Source organism: Heptranchias perlo, chromosome 29 (assembly GCF_035084215.1).
Source record: "Heptranchias perlo isolate sHepPer1 chromosome 29, sHepPer1.hap1, whole genome shotgun sequence".
NCBI lineage: Eukaryota > Metazoa > Chordata > Chondrichthyes > Hexanchiformes > Hexanchidae > Heptranchias > Heptranchias perlo.
This window is the reverse complement of record NC_090353.1, coordinates 9,625,581-9,634,983: the sequence shown is the minus strand read 5'-3', so window position 1 is coordinate 9,634,983 and position 9,403 is coordinate 9,625,581. Positions and strand designations below refer to the sequence as shown.

The 9,403-nt window shown below is 46.0% G+C and overlaps 1 long non-coding RNA gene across 1 annotated transcript in view; it reads right to left on the bottom strand.

Moving 5' to 3' along the window:
• Window positions 1-1,836: 1,836 nt before the first annotated feature.
• The window catches only part of LOC137299726 (uncharacterized), a 55,141-nt gene continuing 47,574 nt past the window's right edge, over window positions 1,837-9,403 (bottom strand). The window contains exon 3 of the long non-coding RNA XR_010957965.1: window positions 1,837-2,199. This is a non-coding gene — a long non-coding RNA (uncharacterized lncRNA). The remainder of the gene's footprint in view (window positions 2,200-9,403) is intronic.

Below are 9,403 nucleotides of genomic sequence, written 5' to 3'. Positions count from 1 at the left end.
GGTTGAAATCACTGAAGATGAGAAGTCTCTCGGTGCAGAGGCTGATGGAGGAAAGCAGTGAAGATATCGCCAACAATCGAATAAGAACAAACAGCAAAATAATTAACAGACTTACCCCCTCACAGGAGTGCGTGAGGGTCGCTAAGACAAAGTCTGAGCAAGAGAAGGTGCACTCTGAACAAGAATGGTATCCTATTTTCTCCTGGTCCTCACCCCTCCCTGTGCGCCGACCTGTCTTGTGCCAAGGGCACGATCTCTGTGACTTGTCCACTGGCTGTAATCAGGGAGCTCGGAGCTGGGGTGCTGCTGCTCCAGGGGACATTGGGAGAAGTAAAATCTGGTGGAGGCTGAGCTGCTGGTTCTTCGGCCAGGACTTTGTCTGCGGTGGGAGGGGCACACGAGGTGTCAGGGGCAGCATAGCCGTACTCGCTGCATTCACTTCTGCTACATGTAAAAGAACCAAGTAAACATTTGCCAGCTGGTCACAAATGTTCTGACCAACATCCTTGATCTCCTGTCTCATGGAGGCTAGAGAGTCCAGGTACTTGTCGTTCTCAGCAACCATCGTTCGCCTCACTTGTCGGCTAATGAAGTCCTCTCCCCAGCTGTCATTAACTTGGGACCGACTTGTACCACATCCTACAGGGGACTGGGAGGCATCTCCTCCAACTTCCAAAGATCCCTCATCACCACCCCCCCCCCCCCCCCCCCCCGACAGGTTGGACTCATCAATTACGTTTCCTCCCACAGACTCAGCGGCACCAGCTTGGGGGCTGCCTGTGAGAGGGGACTCGCGAGGGGCCCGGAGTTGGAGAGGTGATGAGGTGAGGCTTGTCGTGGTCAAGCGTTCCCCACCTATATCAGCACCCTGAAGATGCCACTTAGGGGCGGGGCGACGACGCCACTTCACCTGCCCATCCCCCCAGAGTGCGCACCTACCCCATCTTCTAGATGCCCCCCCATTCTTTCTCCTCCCACTCACTTATGGTTCACCGCCTTCTGCAGCCCCCCAACTCACCACCCTCTGCCCATTTCAATGGCTACCACAAAGAGCAGCCCCATTGGCTGCTCCCCCTTCCTTGTTAGGTTTGTCAAGCTGCTGCACGATATCCTTCCCGCTGCTACAAGGGAGGCAACAGACCTTGAGACACTCACGGTCACAGTTACAGGGCATGCTATATATTTCTCTGATTACGGAATGCCTTACTACAACTACCTTCGTCTTCTTTGCAACTTTCCCCTCCCTCCCTTGGGTTGTCCTTTCACTATGGTGCCAAAGTCTTGATTATGACCACCCTCCCCCAGTCATTGTCGCTGTCCTCCTAATAGCTATCCCAAACCATGTAGCTATTGGACAGCTGCAGGAGTTGAGGGTTTCCTGCACTTGTCTCTCCCTGCTCTCCCTATGGATGATCACATTCAAGAGACTCCACCCTCTGGCATCTGATGGAGATACAAGTCCTCTGGATACCGTTTACATTCAGAATAGCCCACATCTTACATTCCACATACATCCTGTAGGCCGCCTGCCCCTCCATTTCTAATGTTATGAACTCAACTTATTGACTTACACTCAACCAAACCCCTCAAGTATAATTTTAAGCCAATTGATCTTCGAAAGTAACTTTGACTGGGCCATTGTGTGGGACTTTTCCAAATTAGGCCCAATTTGTAGAATGACAGACTTACTTAGAATGACAAATGTTCCTTTTATGCACATGTGTCACCTGCCATCTGGTCATTTCAAATTAAACCAGACAATTCAAGCTGGAAAAAAATCATGCATTAGATTCCTTTGGAATAAAAAAGACTCTCGAAGTGATTGCTGGTAGCATTTATTGTATTGCTCGGCATTACAGGTCTCTACACGTGTTAAATAATGTAGTCACTCAGATCATTAGTACATTACTGTGACTACATAGATCAAATACACAATGGGATTGGCCTTTATGCTAAACCATAGATATATGTAGAATTTATTATTATTCCACTGCCCACACTTTAAAAACAGTTAAAGCAATGGTGTAGAATGAGTAAGCATCAGCAGAAGCATTTCCACCATTCTTTCGGGCGGAGTTCCAGGAAGCTCTGGTTGAACACGTGAGCCCTTACACTATTGGAAAAACTGAGTAGCTGGCAATTCCACAGTGATTCCTCATGTCCTTAGCCATGTTGATGTAACCGTTTAAGCCCCAACGACTTCCCCAATGGAAAAAAACAAAAATATGATGTTAACATCACAGTTCAGTTCAAGTGACAGGCTTGGAGAACTGGGGCTTTTTATTCTGGAAAATAATGATAGTATGAAAAGCGAAGATTTCGAGAGGATATGATTGAGATCTTTAAAATAATGGAGGGATTGGATTCTGTCCAAGCACATGGGTTATTTGAGCTAGTTCGCTGGGCAGAACTAGACTACATCAGTACGAGTTGTGAAAACATAAAGTCAGGTTAGGTGACAGGAAGGACTTTTCTTTTTGACCTCTGAAATAAGTTGCCAGTCTGTGCGGTGAGTGTGGATTCACTACAGGCCTTCAAAAGGGAGTTGGATGAGATCCTGTGAGAGGAGGACATCTTGAGCAATGGAAGGTAGGTGGGTTAGTGGGGACTCGTGATTTCAGTCACCGTGGTGTCCTGGAGCTTGCCTAATTGCCTTATGGGGAGAAGAATTTCCCAGAGTTTTTACTGACATCGTCCTAAGATTGCCTCTCGAAGGAGATTGTGTGACTGTGGAGGGAGTTGATGGTGCATGTAGGTTACATCATGTCAGGATGGGACAGGTTTAATGGACCAGCTGGTCTTATCCTGTCCTTTTTTGTATGCTTGTATCCTGCCCTCTTAGGATGTTACATCCTAACGACTTGCTTCCAAATGTTATCAGAGTTCTACAGCCCAAAGCATTGAGTAATTGCAAGAACAGCTCTTAATTTTCCTCTTCAAAAATGATAGGTGGTATGAAGTGCTACAACATGGTTTGGTGCTGTGTCAGATCTCTGCCAATAACTTTCTTGTACCCATTATTGAAAGGTGTATGGGAGTTGGTTAGGGTTACTTTAATTCAATAGGGTGCCTACAGATAAATCATCTCCTCTGGGAGGGAATCCAGAATAAGAGGGCATCACCTTAAAATTAGAGTTAGGCCATTTAGGAGGGAAATCAGGAAGCATTTTTCACACAAAGGGTAGTGGAAATCTGGAACTTGCTCCCCAAAGGACTGTGGATACTGAGTCAATTGAAATTTTCAAGACAGAGATCGATAGATTTTTGTTGGGTAAGGGTATCTAGGCGGGTAAATGGAGTTGAGGTTCAGATCAGTCATGATCTAAATTCAGCTCGAGGGGCAGAATGGCATGCTCCTGTTCCTACGTTTCTATATTTGTACCCTGATTTCCCCCTCTGTAAGTAGAAGGGGGTGTCTGGCTTCTTTCTAGAATTTCTTGCCTTGGGGCACGGCTGATATTGACGACTTACTGTCTTTGAGGCAAAATGGATGTGGCCCCACGCTCCAGCAATCCATGTATTTTTGGGTTCTGACCTAAGGGCATCGACTTAAAACATTAACTCTACCCTCCGCTCCCCACAGATGCTGCCTAATCCCCTGAGGGTTTCCAGAATTTTCTGTTTTCATTTCAGATTTCCAGCATCTACAGCACTTAGCCATTTTCCCCATCCATTTCAGTGTTTGTTTAAAAATCTGTTTTATCCATTACAACTCCATGTTCTACCCACCCTGGCACCACCCCATCGAACCCTGCTATTACCCACCTCACCCAACCATTCTGATTGCATAGATTACATGGAATGCACAGCACAGAAACAGGTCATTTGACCCAACTGGTCTATGCTGGTGTTTATGCTCCACATGAGCCTTCTCTCTCCCTAATTCATTTAACCTTATCAACATATCCTTCTATTCCTTTATCCCTCATGTGTTTATCTAGCTTCCCCTTAAATGCATTTTGATAGTTGCCTCAACTACTCCTTGTGGTAGCCAGTTCCACATTCTCACCATAGTCTGGGTAAAGTAGTTTCTCCTGAATTCCCTATTGGATTTATTAGTGACTATCTTATATTTAAGAGCCCGAGTTCTGATCTCCCCTGCACGTGGAAACATCTTCTCCACCTCTACCCTATCAAACCCTTTTTTTTTATTCGTTCATGGGATGAGGGTGTCGCTGCCCATCCCTAATTGCCCTCGAGAAGGTGGTGGTGAGCCGCCTTCTTGAACCGCTGCAGTCCATGTGGTGAAGGTTCTCCCACACTGCTGTTAGGTAGGGAGTTCCAGGATTTTGACCCAGCGATGCTGAAGGAACGGCGATATATTTCCAAGTTAGGATGGTGTGTGACTTGGAGGGGAAGGCGCAGATGGTGTTGTTCCCACGTGCCTGCTGCCCTTGTCCTTCTAGGTGGTAGAGGTTGCGGGTTTGGGAGGTGCTGTCGAAGAAGTCTTGGGGAGTTGCTGCAGTGCATCCTGTAGATGGCACACACTGCAGCCATGGTGCGCTGGTGGTGAAGGGAGTGAATATTTAGGGTGGTGGATGGGGTACCAATCAAGCAGGCATCTTTGTTCTGGATGGTGTCGAGCTTCTTGAGTGTTGTTGGAGCTGCACTCATCCAGGCAAGTGGAGAGTATTCCATCACACTCCTGACTTGTGCCTTGTAGATGGTGGAAAGGCTTTGGGGAGTTAGGAGGTGAGTCACTCGCCACAGAATACCCGGCCTCTGACTTGCTTTTGTAGCCACAGCATTTATGTGGCTGGTCCAGTTAAGTTTCTGGTCAGTGGTGACCCCCGGGATGTTGATGGCGGGGGATCCAGCGATGGTAATGCCCTTGAATATCAAGGGGAGATGGTTAGACTCTCTCTTGTTGGAGATGGCCATTGCCTGGCACTTGTCTGGTGCGAATGTTACTTGCCACTTATCAGCAGTAAGACATCCTTGCTCCTGTACTCAAATCCTCTTGCAATGAAGGCCAACATACCATTGCCTTCCTAACTGCTTGCTGCACCTGCATGTTTGCTTTCAGTAACTGGTGTACAAGAACACCCAGGTCCCTTTGTATATCAACATTTCCCAATCTATCACCATTTAAATAATACTCTGTTTTTCCTTCCGAAGTGGATAATTTCACATTTATCCACATTATACTGCATCTGCCATGTATTTGCCCACTCACTCCATTTGTCAAAATCACCTTGAAGCCTCTTTGCATCCTCCTCCCAACTCCCAATCCCACCTTGTTTTGTCTCGTCAGCAAACTTAGAAATATTACATTGGGTTCCCTCATCCAAATCATTGAAAAATATTGTGTATAGCTGGGGCCCAAGCACTGATCCCTGCGGTACCCCACTAGTCACCGCCTGCACCACGAAAAAGACCCATTTACCCCTGCTCTCTGTTTCCTGTCTGTTAACCAATTTTCAATCCATGCCAGTATATTACCCCCAATCCCATGTGCTTTAATTTTGCACATGAACCTCTTATGTGGGACTTTATCAAAGGCTTTCTGAAAACCCAAATACACCACATCCACTGGTTTTCCCTTATCTATTCTACCGGTTACATCCTCAAAAAGCACATACATATCGTACTGTGGTCAGTACTTCCCCTTTGTTCCTTCTAAGCCCCAGATAGGCACAACTACTCCTTTACCCTGCATCCTCACCGTTTTGATAGCAATAACTGTTGGTGATGTTATTGCACAAATGCTTAACACACTTGTACCAAGTCCCTTTCTCTGATGATTTAAAATAACTGGGTTCGTAGTATTTTGAGTTTTAGTAATAGAGTACAAAAACAAAATAGTAATAAATTTGTACAAGGCAATGGTTAGTACTATGCAGTTTTGGGCGTCCCATTCTAGATAGAACATTAAAGCCACAGAGAGCGTACAGCATCGATGCATCAGAATGATACTAGGGGTGAGAAAGTAGTTATGAAGAGAGTCTTGAGAGACTGGGACTATTTCCAATGGAGCAGAGAAGGCTAAGAAGAAATTTAATAGAGGTTCTTGAAATGATGAAGGAGTTTGATAGATCGAATAGGGCAGATTATTTCACCAACAACTTTCATTTATATTGCCTCTGGTTGGGCTATTTTTTAATGAATTTGATTGTATGTTTGGGGAAATTCTGCTGTTGGTTGTTTTAACAAATTCATTAATGTGCTGATTTTAAACAGGTTAAAATAGTTAAACAGAGGAATTTGTACCCTGTACAATCTCGATGTGCACACAAAATATACACAGTTTATTAAAATGTAAAATTTTATAAAAAATAAGCATGTCTACAGGGATCTTCAGACAAATTAATTTCATTATCTAGGTCCTGGTCACATTGAGTACTTAGATACAAAATGCTATCATTTGATTAGTCAGCTTTTTACAAACCAGCAAATAACCTGAGCAGTCCTGTATTTTTAAAATTTATATCCTGCTCTGCAAAACGCAGTTGACACTATTAGTGATAACACAACCTGGTACACAATCATTGTGCATTTGCACAGTTATTGATAAGTTTATCAGGGGCTGAAGTGGCTGAATGAGGACAGGCTTCAGCTAATCGCTGTCAGTTGGAACAATATTATAAGAATATACTGGAAGTTAACATCAGACATTAAAGACATTTAACACCAAATTCAGAATTCTTGCTGCATTCTAACTGTCATCTGTTGCTCAGTGGTAGCACTCTCACTTTCGGAGTCAGAAGGTTATTGGTTCAAGTACCACTCCAGAGACTTAAGTATGTAATCTAGGCTGACATTCCAGCACAGTACTGAGGGAGTGCTGCACAGTACTGAGGGGCTGTCTTTCAGATGAGACATTAAACTGTGGCACTGTTGGCCCTCTCAGGTAGATGTGAAAGATCCCATGGCACTATTTGAAGAAAGCTGGGGGAGTTCTCCCCAATGGCCTGGCCAATATTTATCCCTCAACCAACATCACTAAAACAGATTATTGCTGTTTATGGGATCATGCTGTGCGCAGATTGGATGTCGTGTTTCTGACATTACAACAGTGACTACACTTCAAAAATACTTCATTTACTGTAAAGCACTTTGGGACATCCTGAGATTGTGAAAGGCAAGTCTTTCTTTGTTCTTTTTATTTTAGACTCTTCACATTTCCCAGATCTATTATTCCCAAATTATTTACTGAAAATGCTGTCATTTCAGTTGTCGTTCATTCACAGTAAGATCTTCTTTCCTCAATCTACATCCCTAAAATCATTCCAGTGTTTCATCGTTGCTATTAACCCCTAACTGTCCGGCAGTATTACCACCCTTGGAAAGAGTGAGATTTACTTAGAGATATCAGCCCGGAATTTGCTCATGAAATAACGGCGAGGCTAACATGGCTCATCGTTATTTCAAGGCAAATAGAAGAACAAGTTCCAACAACCGCATATGCACAGGTTGGACTCATCAATTGCGTTTCTTCCCACAAGCTCAGCGGCACCAGCTTGGGGGCTGCCTGTGAGAGGGGAGTCGCGAGGGGCCCGGAATTGGAGAGGTGATGAGGTGAGGCTTGTCGTGGTCAAGCGTTCCCCACCTATATCAGCACCCTGAAGATGTCACTTAGGGACAGGGGTGACGACATCACTTCGCCTGCCCATTCTCCCAGAGTGCGCACCTACCCCATCTTCTAGATGCCCCCCCCCATTCTTTCTCCTCCCGCTGCGTCACCGCCTTCTGCAGCCCCCCAACTCACCGCGCTCTGCCCATTTCAATTGCTACCACAAAAAGCAGCCCCATTGGCTGCTCCCCCTTCCTTGTTAGGCTTGTCAAGCCGCTGCATGATATCCCTCCCACTGCCACAAGGGAGGCAACAGACCTTGAGACACTCACGGTCACGGTTACAGGGCATGCTATATATTTCTCTGATTCCGGAATGCCTTACTACAACTACCTTAGTCTTCTTATCAGCCCAAGCTTGGACGTTGTCCAGGTCTTGCTGCATGTGGGCTCGGACTGCTTCATTATCTGAGGGGTTGCAGATTGAACTGAACACTGTGCAATCATCAGCGAACATCCCCATTTCTGACCTTATGATGGAGAGAAAGTCATTGATGAAATAGCTGAAGATGGTTGGGGCTAGGACACTGCCCTGAGGATCTCCTGCAGCAATGTCCTGGGGCTGAGATGATTGGCCTCCAACAACCACAACCATCTTCCTTTGTGCTAGGTACGACTCCAGCCACTGGGGAGTTTTCCCCCTGATTCCCATTGACTTCAATTTTACTAGGGCTCCTTGGTGCCACACTCGGTCAAATGCTGCCTTGATGTCAAGGGCAGTCACTCTCACCTCACCTCTGGAATTCAGCTCTTTTGTCCATGTTTGGACCAAGGCTGTAATGAGGTCTGGAGCTAGTTAATGGAGAGTAAGTGCCGCTTGATAGCACTGTCGATGACACCTTCCATCACTTTTCTGATGATTGAGAGTAGACTGATGGGTGGTAATCGGCCGGATTGGATTTGTCCTGCTTTTTGTGGACAGAACATACGTGGGCAATTTTCCACATTGTCGGGTAGATGCCAGTGTTGTAGCTGTACTGTAACAGTTTGGCTAGAGGCGCGGCTAGTTGTGGAGCACAAGGCCTCAGCACTACATGTTGTCGGGGTCCATAGCCGTTGTTGTATCCTGTGCACTTAGCCGTTTCTTGATAGCACATGGAATGAATCGAATTGGCTGAAGACTGGCTTCTGTGATGGTGGGGGTGTCGGGAGGAGGCCGAGATGGATCATCCACTCTGGCTGAAGATGGTTGCAAATGCTTCAGCCTTGTCTTTTTCACTCACATGTTGGACTCTGCCATCATTGAGGATGGGGATGTTTACAGAGCCTCCTCCTCCCATTAGTTGTTTAATTGTCCACCACCATTCACGACTGGTTGTGGCAGGACTGCAGAGCTTTGATCTGATCCGTTGGTTGTGGAATTGCTTAGCTCTGTTGCTTCCACTTCATTTTTAGGTATGCCTGGTGCTGCTCCTGGCATGCTCTTCTACACTCCTCATTGAACCCTGTCTTGTTGGTAATGGTAGAGTGAGGAATATGCCGGGCCATGAGGTTACAGATTGTGCTGGAATACAATTCTGCTGCTGCTGATGGCCCACAATGCCTCATGGATGCCCAGTTTTGAGCTGCTAGATCTGTTCTGAATCTATCCCATTTAGCACGGTGGTAGTGCCACACAACACGTTGGATGGTCTCATCAGTGTGAAGACGGGACTTCGTCTCCACGAGGACTGTGCGGTGGTCACTCCTACCAATACTGTCATGGACAGATGCATTTGCGACAGGTAGATTGGTGAGGAAGAGGTCAAGTAGGTTTTTTCCACGTGTTGCTTCGCTCAACACCTGCCGCTGGCCCAGTCTGGCAGCTATGTCCTTCAGACTCGGCCAGCTC